Source organism: Ochlerotatus camptorhynchus, unplaced genomic scaffold (assembly GCF_037179485.1).
Source record: "Ochlerotatus camptorhynchus isolate MF236.1 unplaced genomic scaffold, CSIRO-AGI_Acam_v1.1 ptg000361l, whole genome shotgun sequence".
NCBI lineage: Eukaryota > Metazoa > Arthropoda > Insecta > Diptera > Culicidae > Ochlerotatus > Ochlerotatus camptorhynchus.
Window position 1 is genome coordinate 2,459,950 of NW_027040849.1, and position 18,874 is coordinate 2,478,823.

Sequence of the window (18,874 nt, forward strand, 5' to 3'; positions counted from 1 at the left end):
TGTAAAGCGGTACAACGGGCAGAAATCACCGTCGGGGAGCACACCATAGCCTCGAAGCGAGTGATGATCGATGACCGGCTAAACTTCAACAGCCACGTCGAATATGCCTGTGAGAAGGCTTCGAAGGCCATCAACGCGATAGCTAGAATCATGCCGAACAACGCTGGTCCCAGCAGTAGCAAGAGGCGTCTTCTGGCCAGCGTGTCATCATCGATACTGAGATATGGAGGTCCAGCCTGGGTTCCAGCGCTGGAAACGAAGCAGAACCAAAGGAAACTGAGAAGTACGTTCCGACTCATGGCCATGCGAGTCGTGAGTGCGTACAGAACCATCTCGTCGGAAGCAGTATGCGTTATCGCCGGTATGATCCCAATCGGCATCACCCTGGCGGAGGACAGCGAGTGCTACAGGCGGAGAGAAGCCGGAAGAGTACAGAAAGTTGTGAGAGTGGAGTCATTGGCTAAGTGGCAATAAGAGTGGAACACGACGGAGAACGGTCTATGGACACAAAGACTAATACCGAATCTTTCGACCTGGGTGAACAGAAAACACGGAGAAGTCAATTTCCACCTAACGCAGTTCCTGTATGGCCACGGCTGCTTTAGGAAATACCTGCATCGGTTCGGACACGCAGCGTCACCCCTCTGTCCGGAGTGTGGCAACGTCGATGAAACGCCGGAGCATGTGGTCTTCGACTGTCCAAGGTTCGAGGCAGTGCGAATGTCGTCGTAATGTGTAGAATGTCGTCGTTGAAATGTGTCGAGGCTTCTTGAAGCTTTCCTAAACCTTACTATAAAAAAAAGAAAAAAAACCCATGCATAACGTACATAATTTTCAACTAGCCCCTCAACCCCCCTCCCCATGCTTTGATCTTGCCACCACTGCACATTTAATTCTCGAAAAATGTCATTATTGAGCTCGACAATCAATAAAATACGAATACGACTGTACAAAACAGTCCACCTCAACCAAAACTAATTGAATCATATAGGCTGACAAAATCGGGTCAAAAAGCTGACAAAATCGGCGGTAGACAAAATCGGGGGTAGACAAAATCGGGGGCTGACAAAATCGGGTCACCACTGTATCTGCTTTCGTTCATGTTTACTTGTGTCTCTGAACACCGTTCGAAAAATTCATGTAAATTTCTGCGGGATATAGTGCACATAAAATTAACGCTAGATTTGGCATAAATTTACGTTATATTTCGTGTAAATTTAAGCGCAATACCGCATAAATTAGCAATATTGTATGCAAGCTTATAAACGATTTCACTGTTTATGCCAAGTGTAGCTCAAAATTAAACGAAGGGAGATTTCACGCGATAGTTAAAATTCAGATTTTTTCTGTATAGTGTTGCATGTAAAGTTTATGTGGATAGATATCCCAAGTAACATTGCATGTTTTATGGAGGTTTTATAGCATTCTACAAGTCTAAATCATGATCTACAGAACCCTCATAAAACCAGAATTGTTACTAGGGATGGCAGAGTGTGCAATATCTAATTTGGGGATTATGGTAAGTGATTTGCCGGTTATCTGTGTGGGTAAGTGTGCTTGTGTATTTCACTACAAATGCACTACACTTACGCGAACTTACGCGAGATCCTGACCAGATAGAAAGTTACTATCTTAGGCAAAGTCAGCAGATCAAAGCCTTTTTGTTGGTGAAAAGTAGTTCAGAATCTTCTCACTAGGTAGTGCTCGTATACATGTTAAGTTCTCGCATGTGATACATCACTAGATCCTGACCAGATAGAGAGTAAATGTCTTTGGAAAAGTTGTTCAGGAAGTCAAGATCTTTTCGTTGGTGGACAGGTGTTCAGAATTTTCTCACTACTCGGTGCTAGTATACACATGCAATCAGGGTTGCTTCCACTCACTTGCTATAAAAAATATTTTTTCGGAGCTATTTAATCATTATGTTGTTCTTGTAAGTAACAAGAAGAGGGCGTAAAGTAAGTGTTTGATTCATAAAACCGGTCAATTTCGCTTTCAGGGCGTCACAATCAGCGATCTTATGATTCGTTAGCGTTCACTTAGAGTGAGCGCTCACGAGTCGTAAAATCGATTATTGCGACGCACTGAAAGCAATATTGACAGATTTGATGTGTCAAAAACGTACTTTACGATCTCTTCTTGTAGCTCACAAATACTAATTATCATTATACCATCTCATGATTTCATAATTCCGAAAAACATTTTTTTATAGCAAGTGAGTGGAAGTAGCCCTGCATGCAATTCTCGCATATATAATAGCTTGAGATCCTGAACAGGTAGAAAATTACTATCTTCGAAAAAGTTGTTCATGAGGTCAATGCCAAGCAATCTTGGTGCACAATAGTTAAGAATTTTCACAATACGTGGTGTTAGTATACACGCGGAATCCTCGCATGTAAAATATCTCGTGATTCTGATCAGATAGATATCACTAGTGGACAGTAGTTCAAAATTTTCTCACTACGTAGCGCTAAAATACACGTGAAATTCTCGTATGCGGTTTGTTTCGAGATCCTGACCAGATAGAAAGTTACTGTCTTTGAAAAAGTTGTTCAGGAGATCAAAGCCTGTTGCATGGTGTAAAATAGTTGAGAATTTCCTTAGCGGCGCTAGTATACACGTGAAGTTTTCACACATTAAATATCACGAGATCCTGACCAAATAGAATGTTACTGTCTTCGGCAAAGTTATTCAGGAAGCCAAGGCCTTTTGACTGGTGGACAGAAATTCAATTGTTTTTGTCATATCATTGCGCTTGTATACACGTGCAATTCTCGCATTAGATATATTTCGAGACCTGCTAAATTGTCATCGGCAAAGTTGTCCAGGAGATCAAAACTATTTCGTTGGTCGACAGAATTTTCTCACTATACAGCGCTAGGATATACATGAAATCTTCGCATATTTAATATCTCGAGATCCTGAACAGCTAGAAATTTACTGTATTTGGCAAAGCTGTTAAGGAGATAAAGATCTTTTGGCTGATGAACAGTAGTTCAGAAATTTCTCAAAACTTGGCGGGCGATTCTCGCATATCAAATATCATAAAATAAAAATACAATTTACATCAGCCTAAGTGGGATAAGACAAATATATTCTGGATTTCTTTTACTGGTGAAGATTTTCGTGCAGATTTGTGGATACATAAATTTGGGTGAGTCGTTCCACTCTGATAAATTGGTAACACGTATCTCAGATGGAAAACATTATCTTAAAAGATCAATATCGCTGAAACTTCCACCAAATGAATGTTTAGAGTCTCCCTTTCATTTAAGGCTAATTTCAAAATGTCTTATCGAGGGGTCTATAACAAAAAAAAATCTCTGTGTTTTCGTGTGCACGGACAACGAGACTAGCTCAGAGAGTGAGGCACTTTTGCTCAGTTGAATGGAGAAATTTATAAAACCGTAAACTCCCGATCATAAGTTTAAGGACATCCCCTAAAAACGTCCACTTTTCGTTCTTTTTAGAATATTTGAAAGATTTTGAATGGAAATACGAAGAGGCAAATTGATCAATATCATTTTCAAATTTTGTATAACAAAGGTTCATCCAAAGTTACACTATTTTTCAAAATTTACTCTGAAGAATCATAATTAATTTTCTCAAAATTGACTTGAAAAAAAAATTAAAAGTAGTAGTAGAAATTCAAATAACCTCAGGAGATCAAAAATTGGACGTAAAATGAGAGAGCTTTGAACAAAACACATTTGCATGTTCACTATCCGGAAGAACTTTGCCGCATGCACAACTTTACCGATTACAGTTACTTCCTGGCCTTAAGCTATAGCATATACAAATATTTTACATGCACACTAGCGCCGCATACCAAAAATATTCTGAACTATTTGCTGTTCACCAGCAAAAAGCTGTGATCTCCTAAACAACTTAGCCGAAGACAGTATATTTTCTAGCTGTTCAGGATCTCGAGCTGTAGCATATATGAGAATTGCACGTGTATACTAGCGCAGTACAGTGAGAAAATTCTGAACTACTGTTCACCAGCCAAAAGACCTTGACCACTGTAACGTTTTACGTTTATTTGTAAATAGTTTTTCGTTGAAATCTAATTTAATTAACAATTAAATCCTTTTTATGTCAAGTTTGCTAAGAAATGAAATATTTCAACCGTGTAAATAAAATCAGACCATTACTGTGTCGATTTAACAACTTTGCCATATTTACTGTGTCTAGGCTACAACTTCGCCATAAAAGCTCAACTTATAGGGAGCTGTATTATATTGTACATGCTTTCTGGAGGCGCCATGAAGTCCGTCGCCATTCGAAAGGTTTGGCGCAACTCTCGAATAAAGAGAGAGTTTTTAAAAGATGACCTATCTGAATAGGAAAAGGTCGTTAGGAATTTTCCTGCTCGCAAAATTATTCTGACTCATCCATTTCGCTTTCGAATCGGCTGGATAACAGAAGTGCGCGAATTACTTTACGTTCTCGAGTTATATTAAATGAAATTGATTTTGTGCGATAAGTTTCTCTAAAGGTACTAAATAGTAGTGAGTGAGTTTTTATCAACCAGTGGTTTTTTAAACGTTTTCTTTCTTTTTGTACAGTGGACATAAGTCCGTATTAAGTTCCGCGTAGTCTGTTCAGTGCGTTTATTTGTGATATTGTACAAAAAAGGTAATTTTATTGAATTTTGTTAAAATTTAGAATTGTATGAGTAATGTGAGTTCGCGTTGGATTTCCAGCGCGTTGCGCTTTTTTTGTACGGGCTGGATATACGTTCCGTTCGGCTATCGTCAACGCCGTATCGGGGGTTCCATCTGTGGCATCGCCATCATCGTTCGTGGGAGACGGACATTTTCTGTGACTCGTGCGCCCTGCTAAGGCCCGCCTTTTCGAAGGTAGCTAAACGGAGGTGGGTGAAGTTCGCTAATATTCGAAGCGAAATATCTTCCGACGGTCGCCAATCATCCGTCGACGAGGTCCCTTCCACTACAACCCCGTGGACCATCATTTCCGAGAGCTCGGACCGTGTGAGTGCGTCGCCAAAAACGTGCCACGGTCCGGATTCAATCCAACGGGAGAGGGGGTTCATTTCATCGCGGATGGTCATAGCGGAAACAAAGTACGCGAAGCCGTCCGAAGGTAAGTTGGCCTCTTCTCTTTGCGGAGCGAATCTCCCGGGACAGCACGACTTCTCGTCGTAGCTCAGCTCTCGATTGCCAAATCGGAAGTCTTCCGTCCAGCCGCCACTCCCTCCGCAACTCTAATTCGGCCATACCGCGTACGAGTCACCTTTCCGTTGCTGCGCGCCATACTGCCGCACGTGAGCGGCACCATCACGTTTACGCCGCCATCGCTACACCGCCATCATCGAGTCGTCGAGCCCTCATCGGACAGCAGTCAGCGATTCATCACTTCGTTAAGTAAAACCTGCGCAGGTATGTGAGAACATGTTTAATTCATGGCCATGATTTGCTCTTTCCCGTAAACCCCTCTCAGAAATCCAATGCGAATGAATGCTAGAATATAGTTTAAAGAAAAAGTTGAAGATTAGTTTTTCGAACGTTTTGAATGCTACTCCCTGAATAAAACACACTTACTACGTTACGTTCTGTTTTCTTTCGTTTCCGCTCAGTTGAGTCAGCATTCCTTCGTTCTCTTTCCGTTTCGTTTCGGGGGTGAGTCAGAGTAATACCTTGGTTTATTTATTTGGTCCATGCGCTCCATCCTACAATAAGTTCTTTAGTGGGAATGACACTGATGAAGACTGCACATTGTAGTCGAAATACGTATCTGTCATGGATACCAAAATTAATTAAGTGGAATTAAATGGAAGATAACCTTTTTTGCTGTTTTATTTAAGCATTCTAAGCTAACAACCCAATTTCATTACTTCATCTGAACTACTGTCCACCAGCGACAGCATTTTAAGGTGTTTACTGTGATCAAAGTTTAGCTTGTTTAGATCAAAACAAGTGTTTTGAGGAATACTCGTTGGTTTCAGATCGATTGGTAACTCACCAACAAAATGGCAATGGAAAACTCATGTGTGTTGTACAAAGTACAACAGCGCGAGTAACGGAGGGTTAAAATCTAGTAATTGCAAACCGCGGTCCATAACTTTTAATGGCACATTAGAACAGTCAGAACTAGTAATTGCATCTAAATTTAGTACTTATTTTGTCGAAAGTTTAGCATTGATTAATCAATCCATTGAATTGGTCGATGAACGTGACGAAATAACACACCCAGTTGTAGTTGTAGATTTTATAGTTTTCACCCAATCACATTAGATAAACTTTGAGTTATTTGTTTTTCATTAGGAAAATCGGCTGGAGTAGAAAATGTTAATTCTAGAGTTATTCAAGATTGTTTTCATGTCATTGGCCACATTTTGCTGGACCTTATTAATGAATCATTGCAAACTGGATCCTTAATAGTCCCTATTCATAAAGTTGCTGGAACGATTAAAGCCGAAGAGTTTCATCCCATAAACATGTTGCGCACATTAGTGAAAATTTTAGAACTTGTTGTTAAAGGCCAGCTGTTGGAGTATTTGAATAGTAATAGTTAGTTGATACCACAACAATCAGGATATCGGGAAGGTCATTCTTGTGAAACCGCTTTGAATTTGGTATTCGCGAAGTGAAAAGACAACTTGGAGCGTAAAGATACGATGGTTGCTGTTTTTTGGATCTCAAACGCGCTTTTGAAACAATTTCTTGGCCCTTATTGTTAAGATCAATCAAGTGCTTTGGAATTACGAGTACTGCATATAAATGTCTGACAGAACTCAACGGACTGTTTTTAATAATTCTGTTTCCAGTCCCGTGGGGAATATTTTTGGAGTGCCCCAAGGAAGTGTATTAGGGCCCCTGTTATTTATTATGTATATTAATGACTTGCGACGTGTTTTACAATTTTGCGACATTATTCTTTTTGCAGATGATACAGTGTTATTCATTGCAGCTAAGGATGTAAATGATGTCGTTTACACTTGAATCAAGATTTGCGTTCCCTAAGTAGATGGTTGATGTATAAGCAGTTGAAATTGAATACAAGTAAAATTAAATTTATGTTAATTTCACGGAATCGATTAAATGAGAACGTCTCTGTTGTCATTGATGATGAGACTATTGATCGCGTTCGGGAGATTAAATGTCTTGGCGTGATTATTGATGACACACTTAAGTTCAACTCTCACATTGACAATGTCATCAAGAATATTGCCAAGAAGTATGAAATTCTATGTCGATAGAAAAACGATTTACCTATTACCAAAATACAGCTAAACAAATCAACCAACTTTCCTCATCTAGACTTTTGCCCTTTCATTCTATTTTTGGCCAATGAAACACAAATATCGAGATTACAGCGCTTACAGTGTAAAATAATGCGTTTAATATTGAGATGTAATAAATTCACTTCCTCAACTTTGAAGCTAGACGCCTTACAATGGTTGTCGGTGTAGCAAAGAATTGTATATTTGACTATGGTGTTCATTTTTAAAGTAGTTAACGGTTTGCTGCCTCGATATTTGTGTGATCGAATTGAAAGAGGAAGTGACTTTCATAGATATAATACTAGAAACGCGGTTGAAATAAAAACACTACATTTCTTGACTTATGCTTCACAAAATTCATTATGTTGTAAAGGAATAAATGTTTTCAATTCGATGTCTAGACATATCAAACGTTCAGCAACACTTACAGAATTTAAAAGACACTGCATTTCACACGTTAAAACTGTCTTTTGAACAGTTATCCAGTGATTTTTTTATGAATTGACAAATTATGTATCTTGACGAAGTTATCTCTAACGAATTATTTTATATGGATAGCTGTCATAACGACTTTTTAATAATTATTGTAGCTCTGCAAAAACTGTTTCTGTTTTCCGCGGTGGTGATGATGGATTTTTGATATTTGATTTAATATTAGTAGATTAAAAAAAAAAGGAATTCTACAAAGGTTTGCGCCTCGCGCGAGTATTACGGATATAGAGGACTGAATTTAAAATTTTGTAAAAAAAAATGCTATTTTGAAGCTTATTTGGAAGATACCTTGAGTCAGTAGTAAGTTTCGGCAAATGTTGGGGGTTCGTGAGCATTCTTGACATTGCTGAAAATTATGATAGCATCAGATTGCGGGGTTGCTAGTGTAATGGGATGCTTTGTTGATTGTTCATTAACTCTTGATTGCTTGTAATACTTATGAATATTTTAGGTGGACAAAAAGGAAAACTAAGAGGTGGACGCCTGAGCTTTTCCACATTTATATCACTGTGAAGCAACTGTAAACTCTAGAGGGAGTTTATATCTATAACTGTAACCAGTTTGATTTTGTTTGCTAACCTGGGTAAAATGTCATAATTAATTATCTTAAAGATAAATCGTCCAGCTCAAACCTTTGAGGGGTAAGAGGTGGGACCATCATCATCATCATCATCAACTAATGTTTCTGAAATTTTGTTGACATCGACTTCGGATATGTCGGATTCAGTTTAACTATATTATGCCATAAATATTCGGAACATCTTAAATCGGCTTTTAAGTGGCCATATGGCTCTATGATTGTTGATTTGAGTGCCATTGGCCAAATTTCGTTGAGAAGATGTGATTTGATGTGGCTATAATAGATAACGAATTTGACCATGTTTAGCCATAATTTGAGATATCCGGAACCGATTCTCCGGTGGCCATAAGGCTCTGCTATAAATTGTTAGAGCATGGTAAGCATGTGGTCTTTTAATAGTTGTATATCATTTCCGGGAGTTTCACGAAAAAAAATTATATGGTGTCGTAATGATAAGTAAGATATATGATAAAGAATGAAAAAAACACCCCCGTGCCAACACATTCTTGAATATGTAACAAAGATTTCCCTGAGGAGGAGTACCACTCAACAGATGTAAGAAACTCTCACCGAAAGTATGTTTAAAAAATCCAATTTAAGGCTGGAACAAATCACAAGTTTTTCTTTTGTCACTCGATGCTCACACCAGTCGAGGGGGCGGGAATAAAAAATAAACAAAAAAACATTCAAAATTCGTTTTACATCACATCTAAACCATTTATTTCGAACTTTTACATTACTTATTAGCCTTCGCTTTAGCCTTATACTTTTTTGAAGCCATGATTTTTGGCACTAATGGAAAACAGGAGCCACAAGTGTTGAATTTATTATGTGTAACATTCGGGTTATTAACAAGACATTTCGCGCAAAAGTTTTTGTATCCTTTTAAGGAAGGACATTGGTAATCATGTAGATGAGTGGATCAAAGCAACTGATTTTTCGATTTTGATAAATTCCGTGTAAACCATCAAGCGGAATACTACAAACGTAATAGTTCTTTAAAAAAACGTTCTGTTTTCGATAGTTCCTTCTTATTCAAATATAACATGGCAGAACAGGAAGCCCAAATAGTTATGAAAATACCTACTTTGTGAATGGTCGTGCTTCAAAAAATCTAACTAGACGCATGGATTCAGGAAGGTTTTTTAAAACAAAATCCAATCCTAATATTCAAAGAAAGGAGCCAAAATCAATCTTGGTTGAATATAAAAACCAAATTAAAAAAAAAAAAACGTACTTTTGTCAATTTGAACATGGCTTTGTGTATGCTTAAACAAATAATTATCACCTATGAATTCAGCAAGGCGCATTCTATAAAATCTAAGCATAACTTTCAAAGGACGGTAACAAAATCCAACCTAGGTGAAAAGGAAATCAAAATTTATGAAAAATATAATTTCGAACTACAAACCCACTTCAACCTTCACGTATGGATTCAGCAAGGTCCATTCTATAAAATACAAGCCTGTTTTTCAAAGATATGAGCCAAAATTTAGTTCGGCAAAACAGAAAAATCAAATTTCTATGAAAATACGTACTTTTGTGAATATTTACCAGGTTCGTCCTTCAAGTATGGATTCAGCAAGTTCCATTCTATAAAATCTATAAACTTACGAAAATACGTATGGATTCAGAAATTTTATAAAATCCACGCCTATGTTGAAAGGAAGGCAGATATACGTTCTTTTGTGAACTCAGTTTTATCAAAAATTGAAAAATTCAACCATTACTTGTGGATTTGGCAAGTTCTTTTCTATAAAATACAAGCCTATTTTTTAAAGATAGGAGGCAAAATTCAGTTCGGCAAAACAGAAAAATCAAATTTCGATGAAAATACCTACTTTTTTGAATATTAACCAGGTTTGTCCTTCTCGCATGGATTCAGCAAGTTTCATTCTATAAAATCGAAGCACAAATTTCAAACGATAGAACCAAAATTCATTCCTCGTCGAACGTTCGACAGAGCAAGTTTGCTTACGCTACTCTCCCGCCGCCACAAAAGTGTTTTTCGGAAAAAAGTGGATTTTTTTTCTCTCCCCGATCGGAGTTTTTTTTTACACCTTCAGGTGTGCAGTGCCACAGGCGGACATAAACGTTCCCCGGAGGAAGCAACCATCTCAGCCGAGTCTGAAGATTGGATTGTCCAACGGTAAAACTATCAACCACCACCTAGACATCGCATCATACGGCATCAAAAGGTCATCACCCGTATACACCGTACAACGAAGCAGCAGAACTGCAGATACGGTCTATACAGACCAGACGGTGCCCTTTGTGCTAAGCCACGTGCTGCAACAATAGAGCGATCATCTCTGCTTCATCGCACAGTGGAGTTTGTAAACGCGCCATCCCGGCATATAGAGATAAGTTAATTTTTTTTTTCTCAGCCTAATTCTTTTTTTTTTTTTTGTAAATAATTTTTTTTTTGTTTGGTTTTTGATTTGCTAATATTAAGTAATCCCCCTGCAGCGTTGAATTTCCTTTCTTACAAATTATTATTTTTATTATTATTCATTATCTTATTTAGTTTTTTTTTTTGCACATATTTTATTTTATTTTTATTTTTTTTAACACTGAGCAATTCACTCACAGTGTTGACTTCCTTTTCTTGTTGTTTCCTTTCCAATTTCAATCCATATATTTGAAATTTGTGGAAAATATAAACATTTAATAACTAAGATTGCAACCAATTCCGTTGCGGTGGTATCTTAAGTCACCGCAATGGATGATACAAATAAAGGCGGGGGTCTGTCGCTTGACATCTCTGATGATGAGTCAATAAAGTCTCCCTCATTTGAAAAGCTTGATAGCTCTGAGGAAATGGATACCCTCGAAGAGCACCTTGACCAAACCACCAGCAAGAACACTGGAGCCTATCCAAAAGTGAAATCTCTACCACAGCCCCCTTCTCCTCCATCGCCGCCTTGTCCACCATCGCCGCCTTGTCCTTATGTGCCCCCTACTCCACTCCTTCCCCCGAAAATATCAGCGACCCCCCGCCACAAGGCTTACCCTGATGACTCGAAAGGTCCGTGGGTTGTTTTCTTCCGGCCCAAACAAAAACCTTTGAATATTTCTCGGATTTCGAAGGATCTGACAAAACATTTTTCGGCCGTAACCGATATCTTTAAGGTGACGCCAAACAAACTGCGCGTTACCGTTGATAACCTGAAACAGGCAAACCGAATTGTTGCCTGTGAGCTTTTTTCGATCGAATATCGAGTCTACGTCCCCAGTTGTGACGTAGAAATTGAAGGAGTGGTCACCGATTCGAGTCTGACTTGTGAGGATTTCCTGCAAGTCGAATCTTTCGGCATTTTCAAAAACCGTGCCCTTCCGAAAGTCAAGATACTGGACTGCATTCAACTGCAGTCAGTGTCGCACATAGGCACAAACAAAAAGTATACCCTCTCAGATTCGTTTCGTGTGACCTTTTCAGGATCGGCATTACCTGACTACGTCACAATTGGGAAGGTTCGACTACCTGTACGCTTGTTTGTACCGAGGGTAATGAATTGCTTGAAATGCAAACAACTAGGTCACACCGCGGACTTTTGTTCCAACAAACCGCGGTGCGATCAATGTGGGGAGGAGCATACGGAGGGTCCTTGTCATGCTACACCAATATGCGTTTACTGTAAGGATGCTCCGCATGCTCTGAGTGATTGCCCGAAGTACAAACAGCAGGGAGAAAAACTAAAGCGGTCCTTGCAAGCTCGCTCTAAGCGCTCGTTAGCAGAAATTTTGAAAACGACCGCTTCATCTTCCCAAACCACCCCAAAAAGCAACAACACATTCCACCTCCTGCCAGATGATGATCAGGGCTCTGACTCAGAGGTTGGTGAGAGTAGTCCTTTTGTCTTTAACGGCAACACGAGGAAGCGGTCCAAAACAAACGTCACCCAAAAACCTCGTAAGGCCTCTCGTACGGACTCTCAACCTACCTTGACAAATTTAAGAGGTAGCGGAAATGTAGCAAAACCCCCACCACCGGGATTTCAAGTTTGTAATTTTAACAAAAACTTTCCGCCACTTCCGGGATCATCTAAAACCCCAGATATCCCAGTTTTTCAGCCAGAAAATCAGCTAAATAACCAGCAAGAACATGATGCCATGTTCACGTTTTCTGGAATTGTGGAGAGCATCTTCAATATATTCAACGTCTCTGACTCAACTAGGAACATTATTAATTTAGTGCTTCCATTTGTGAAAACTCTTTTGAAGCAACTAGCTTCTAGGTGGTCCTTCCTTGCATCGATCATATCTTTTGATGGATAATTTTCCGAATGAGGTCGGAGATATGATCTCTCTTCTTCAGTGGAACTGTAGAAGTCTTATACCGAAACTTGACGCATTCAAATTTTTAGTTCACAACTCACTTTGTGACGCATTTGCTCTTTGTGAAACATGGCTTTCTTCAGACACCGATCTCCCTTTCCACGATTTTAACATTATTCGCCTTGATCGAGCAGATTCGTATGGAGGGGTGCTTCTAGGGATTAATAAGCTCCATTCCTTTTATAGAATCGATCTGCCTTCCGTGACAGGCATTGAAGTTGTCGCGTGTCAGGTAAATATTCGAGGTAAAAGCCTCAGTATTGCCTCAGTATATTTTCCTCCGAGAACTGCGATTTCTCGCCAAGGTCTCTCAGATATCTGCTCAGTTTTATCTGAGCCTCGGTTGATCTTAGGAGATTTTAACTCTCACGGTACAGGCTGGGGGGAACTGTACGACGACAACCGCTCAACCTTGATATACGACATGTGCGACATCTTCAAAATGACAATTCTGAACACCGGGGAAGCAACACGAGTAGCCAAACCTCCAGCAAGAGTAAGCAGATTAGACCTCTCACTTTGTTCGAGTTCACTAGCGTTGGATTGCTCGTGGAAAGTAATCCAAGATCCCTACGGTAGTGATCATTTGCCAATCAAAATTTCTATTACCAATGGTTCATCTTCCACTCGCTCGGTTGACATCGCGTACGACCTCACGAAAAACATCGACTGGAAAAAATTTGCGGCCACGGTTCTCGGTGGTATTGAATCGGTTGAGATACTCCCTCCGCTGGATGAGTACTCCTTTTTATCGCGACTTATCGTTGACTGCGCTCTTCAAGCACAGACGAAACGCGTTCCGGGTGTTTCCATTCGCAGACGACCTCTCACTCCGTGGTGGGATAAGGATTGCACCAACGCGAACAGCGAGAAGTCCGCCGCGTTTAAACGCTTCCGCAAACACGGTAAGGTCGGGGATTTCGAGCGGTACACCGACCTCGAGAAAACTTTCAAGGGCTTGATTAAAGCCAAGAAACGCGGTTACTGGCGTCGGTTCGTCGATGGTTTGTCGCGAGAGACTTCCATGAGAACACTCTGGAATGTCGGCAGGAGAATGCGAAACGCGTCATCACCGGTCAACGAAGACAAGGAGTACTCAGACAGTTGGATATTCAGCTTCGCGCGGAAAGTTTGCCCGGATTCGGTGCCGGTTCAAACCAACGTTCGTGATCGTCCGTCGGGTAATAACGAAATAGATTCTCCGTTTTCGATGGTGGAATTCTCACTTGCTCTCCTCTCATGTAACAACTCAGCTCCAGGAATGGATAGAATCAAGTTTAACTTGCTCAAAAATCTCCCAGACGTCGCGAAGAGACGCTTGTTGAACTTATTCAATCAATTTCTGGAGCACAACATTGTTCCGGATGATTGGAGGCAAGTAAGAGTTATCGCCATTCGAAAACCCGGTAAACCCGCGTCGGATTATAACTCGTACCGTCCCATCGCGATGCTGTCCTGTATACGGAAATTGTTGGAGAAAATGATTCTTTTTCGTCTAGACAAATGGGTCGAGTCGAATGGTTTACTTTCAGATACGCAATTTGGATTTCGGAGAGGCAAAGGAACGAGCGACTGTCTTGCGTTGCTTTCAACTGAAATTCAACTGGCCTATGCGCAAAAACAGCAAATGGGTTCAGTTTTCTTGGACATTAAGGGGGCTTTTGATTCTGTTTGTATCAATGTCCTTTCGGATAAACTCCACGATAGTGGGCTTTCACCAATTATGAACAACTATTTGAGCCACTTGTTGTCTGAGAAATATATGAGCTTTTCTCATGGAAACTCGACAACTTCACGAATTAGTTACATGGGTCTCCCCCAGGGCTCATGTTTAAGCCCCCTTCTTTATAATTTTTATGTCAAAGACATTGATGGTTGTCTTGATGAAAATTGCTCGCTAAGGCAGCTTGCAGATGACGGCGTTGTGTCTGTTATAGGGCCAAGTGCACCGGACCTGCAAGGACCATTGCAAGATACCTTAGACAACTTGTCTACTTGGGCTTTGAAGCTGGGTATCGAATTCTCTCCGGAGAAAACTGAGTTGGTTGTTTTTTCTAGGAAGCACCATCCTGCACAGTTACAGCTTCAGCTAATGGGTAAAACAATCACTCAAAGTATTTCTTTTAAGTATTTAGGTGTCTGGTTCGATTCCAAATGCACATGGGGAAAACATATTGCGTATCTGAAACAAAAATGCCAGCAAAGAATTAATTTTCTTCGTACAATTACTGGAACTTGGTGGGGAGCACACCCGGAAGATCTGATCAGGTTGTATCGAACAACCATCTTGTCGGTTCTAGAGTACGGTAGCTTCTGCTTTCAATCCGCGGCAAAAACACATATCTTGAAGCTGCAACGGGTTCAATACCGTTGCCTCCGAATCGCGCTTGGCTGTATGCACTCGACGCATACGATGAGCCTCGAAGTACTCGCGGGTGTTCTCCCACTGACAGATCGTTTCGCGGAACTGTCCTTCCGGCTTCTTATCCGTTGTGAAGTAATGAACCCATTGGTAATAGAAAATTTTGAGAAGCTACTCGACAGAAATCCTCAAACAAGATTCATGAGTTTGTACTATGAGTACATGACGCTGGAGGTTGGTCCTTCTTCATTAATATCCAATCGTGATTGCTTTCAAGCCTTCTATAGTTCCTCTGTAAATTTTGATCTGACCATGATGCAAGAAATCCATGGAATACCAGATCACCATCGGTCGATGGTTGTTCCCTCAATTTTTGCAATCAAGTACCACCATGTAAGTAACGATAAAAGATTTTTCACAGATGGGTCAACCATAAATGCTTCCACTGGATTTGGTGTATTTAATCAATTTCATAGCGCCTCTTATAAACTGCAGAAACCATGCTCAGTATACGTTGCGGAACTCGCAGCTATATTTTACGCAGTAGAGCGAATCGCCTCACTACCGTCTGACCATTATTTTATTTTTACGGATAGTCTTAGCTCATTGGAGGCTATTCGTTCAATGAGGCCGATGAAGCACTCCTCGTATTTCCTGCCTGAAATACGATCTAAACTGAGTGCTTTATCTAACTGCTCCTATACTATCACCTTAGCTTGGGTCCCATCTCATTGCTCAATTCCGGGTAATGAGAAAGCGGACTCGTTGGCTAAGGTGGGCGCTATGGAAGGCGATATTTTTGAGCGACAAATCGCCTTCAACGAATTTTTCTCCATTGCTCGTCAGCAAGTCCTCATCAGTTGGCAACAAAAATGGAATGATGGTGAATTGGGAAGATGGTTACATTCTATTCTCCCTCAGGTGTCGAACAAGCCATGGTTCAAAGGGTTGGACATGAGCCGCGACTTTATACGCGTTATATCAAGGCTTATGTCCAATCACTGCTCGTTAGACTCGCATTTCTATCGAATTGGGCTCTCAGGCAGCAATTTATGTGCGTGTGGCAGTGGTTATCACGATATCGAGCACGTTGTTTGGTCATGTACCTTACACCGTGTTGCCAGATCTGAGTTATCCATATCCCTCAGGGCCCGAGGAAAACAACCCGCGATACCCGTTAGAGATGTCTTGGCGAGCCGAGACCTCGACTATTTGAATTTAATTTATGTGTTTTTAAAACGGATAGATTTGAGGATTTAGTAGTTAGTGTCATCTTGTGTTCTCCCAAGTTGTTAGTTGCCCATCGGTGTACCCCCATGTTTGTCTTTTTCATCAGAGTGTCGCCTAGTTCGAGATCAAGAGCACATTGCTCTCCAAACCTTGTGTTCACAATCCCTACCCTGCCATCCATTTGTTACAATTTGTTACCCCTAACCTCGAGATAGCCGCGAGTAATCGGCCTCCGCTTTACTAACGTTAGTTTTAAGTAATTTTGTTATTTAAACAATGAATATCGGCTCCGCAAAGCTACAGCAAATGAGCCTGGAAAAATAAACGAATTATAAAAAAAAAAAAAAAAGAACCAAAATTCAACCTGGCTTCAGAAAATTTTCCATCACGTATGAACTATTCTATAAAATCCAAGCCTGTTTTTCAACTAGGCTGATCAAGAAATCCAAATTTCTATAAAAAATACGTACTTTTGTTGATGTAAACCCAGTTTTCTCAACAATTGTGCTTGCTTTAAAAAATCTACCATCAGGTATGAAAACACGAAGTTTCATTTTTTTAATATCAGCTTAATTTTCAAAGAATGTGAATCTCACAAGAACGAGGAAGGGGTCTAAGGGAGCGGAATCTACGTTAAAAGTTAGTTAAATCACTTCAGGAAATCTCAGACTAACATTAAATATAATTCAAAAGAAAGAAAAGTTTGGACTCCCTAAGGAAGGACCACTTCAGAAAAGGTTTGACTCCGTTTGGAAAAATTAAGCTAAAAAAACGTCGACAAACTAGACGACCTAAACAAGATTGTGTACTTGTCAAATGCCAAAGCAGTTAACAAAAATCTGGGACTCATTGACAAGTTCTGACTAGTTTGGATTCAGTTCGGAAAAAGTTGAATCATTTGGATTCATTTAGGAAAGGGATTAAATTAGCTAATGTGGCCTCACTCCAGAAAATGCGAAACCATTTTTTTTTTTAAACTAGGGTTCTGGATATGTTGGATCATTTCAGGAAAGCTTTGACTACTTAAAAAAGAATTGAATAACATAACAGAAAAGTTTGGACTCAGTTAGAAAAATGTTGATGACTTATTCGAAAGTTTGAACTCACTTCTAAAAAGTTCAGACTCAGCTTTGAATCTGCTTTGGAAAGTGTCACCTCAATTAGGAATTTCCTGAATCGTTTCTGATTTGTTCTCACTTCTAAAAATTTTAAACCAATTTTGAAAAGATTGGATTTGGCTCGCAAATTGTTGAATCACTGTAGAAAAGAATTTAATCATTAAGTAGCATTGCAGCAGTAAATATAAACTAAACAACTAAATTTGCTAGTAAATAGAGCCAAATACGCTAACTGCAACCCCCGGCAGGGTGGATTACGAAGTGAGAAATCTGATTCTACTCGCATCGCATCATCCCACCACTTCCGAGAAGTAATCATCAATCGGAGAGCCAATAAATTCACCCATCCCCTCTCACCGCACCGCGTCCCTGAGGGAAACAACTTTCAGCATTTCTCAGCGCACAGATCTTCGCCACCCAGCAGAACCCTTCCAAAGAGTGTAGATGTTTTTGCCTTGGCACCCACCAGCAGCCTCTTGGGTTGTTGAGTTGCCTCCGGAAGAATCCCTTATAGAACACACGCGGCTACGTGGTTCCATTCTTCCAGCGATCATGCGCACATCTCCGTTCGCTTTCGGTCGGTCGGGCCAAACAACAACCGACGTCGAACCGATATGCGATGGGGTGGTTTTTTTGCAACCTGTGTGAACACTACCACCACTTGTTTGCTTGCAACTTGTCCCTTTTGAGCAGTCTACTGCATCCATGCATGCGTGCGTGTGTAAGGGAGTGGTAACTGCTCGATTTTTCCCTTGGTGAGTGTCCTCGAGGAGGGTGGAAATAGCTAGTCGGGCCATTCGCACCCAAGAGCGCGTGGCTAAAATGAGGAAAAGAGATAGCGGAATGTGGGTTCACTCCGGAGTTTCCTGAAGCGAATCCGTCGCGTCGTCCGATCGTCACTATATGTTTTCTTTCCTCTGTGAGCGCTGTGTGCTTCCTGTTCCTCTACGTTCTCGATTTGGACCGTTTTTCCGTTCTTTCTCGTTGTAAGTACTATTTTCCGGCACCAACTGGATGGGAAAGTTGTCGCGAGTGCTGGTGAAGTGAAGTTCGATTGAGTTGGATGGTGCAAAGTGGCGAAAAGTGCTCGGTTGAAAGTGGGCGCTTTTTCTTCGCTTGGAAAAATGGTTCTCCGTCCTGGCCTAGCAGCTGCAGCAGTTTTGTTGTTTGGGTGTAGTGGTGTGGAAAGTCGAGTTTGAGTTCGAGTGAGTGCTGGTGGAAACCTGTTCGAGCTACCAACAACTTGTTAGAGGACTTTCGGTTTACAAAGGATTTTTTTTCCTGACCGTGTTGGTGCGGAAAAACTGGTGTGTTTGTGAACGGGCGCTGAAATTGGCTATAGAAATTCGAGTTTGCAAGCATGGCCGCCGGGCCCGGTTCAGTGTTCCGTCGTTTTCGGGAGGAAAATTGGTGAAAAGTGAACCAGAATGGATCGAAAGGACCTTTGAAGAGGTCCCAAGGTGTAACGTTTGTCGAATTCAGAGGAGGATTGTGAAATTTTTGGATGA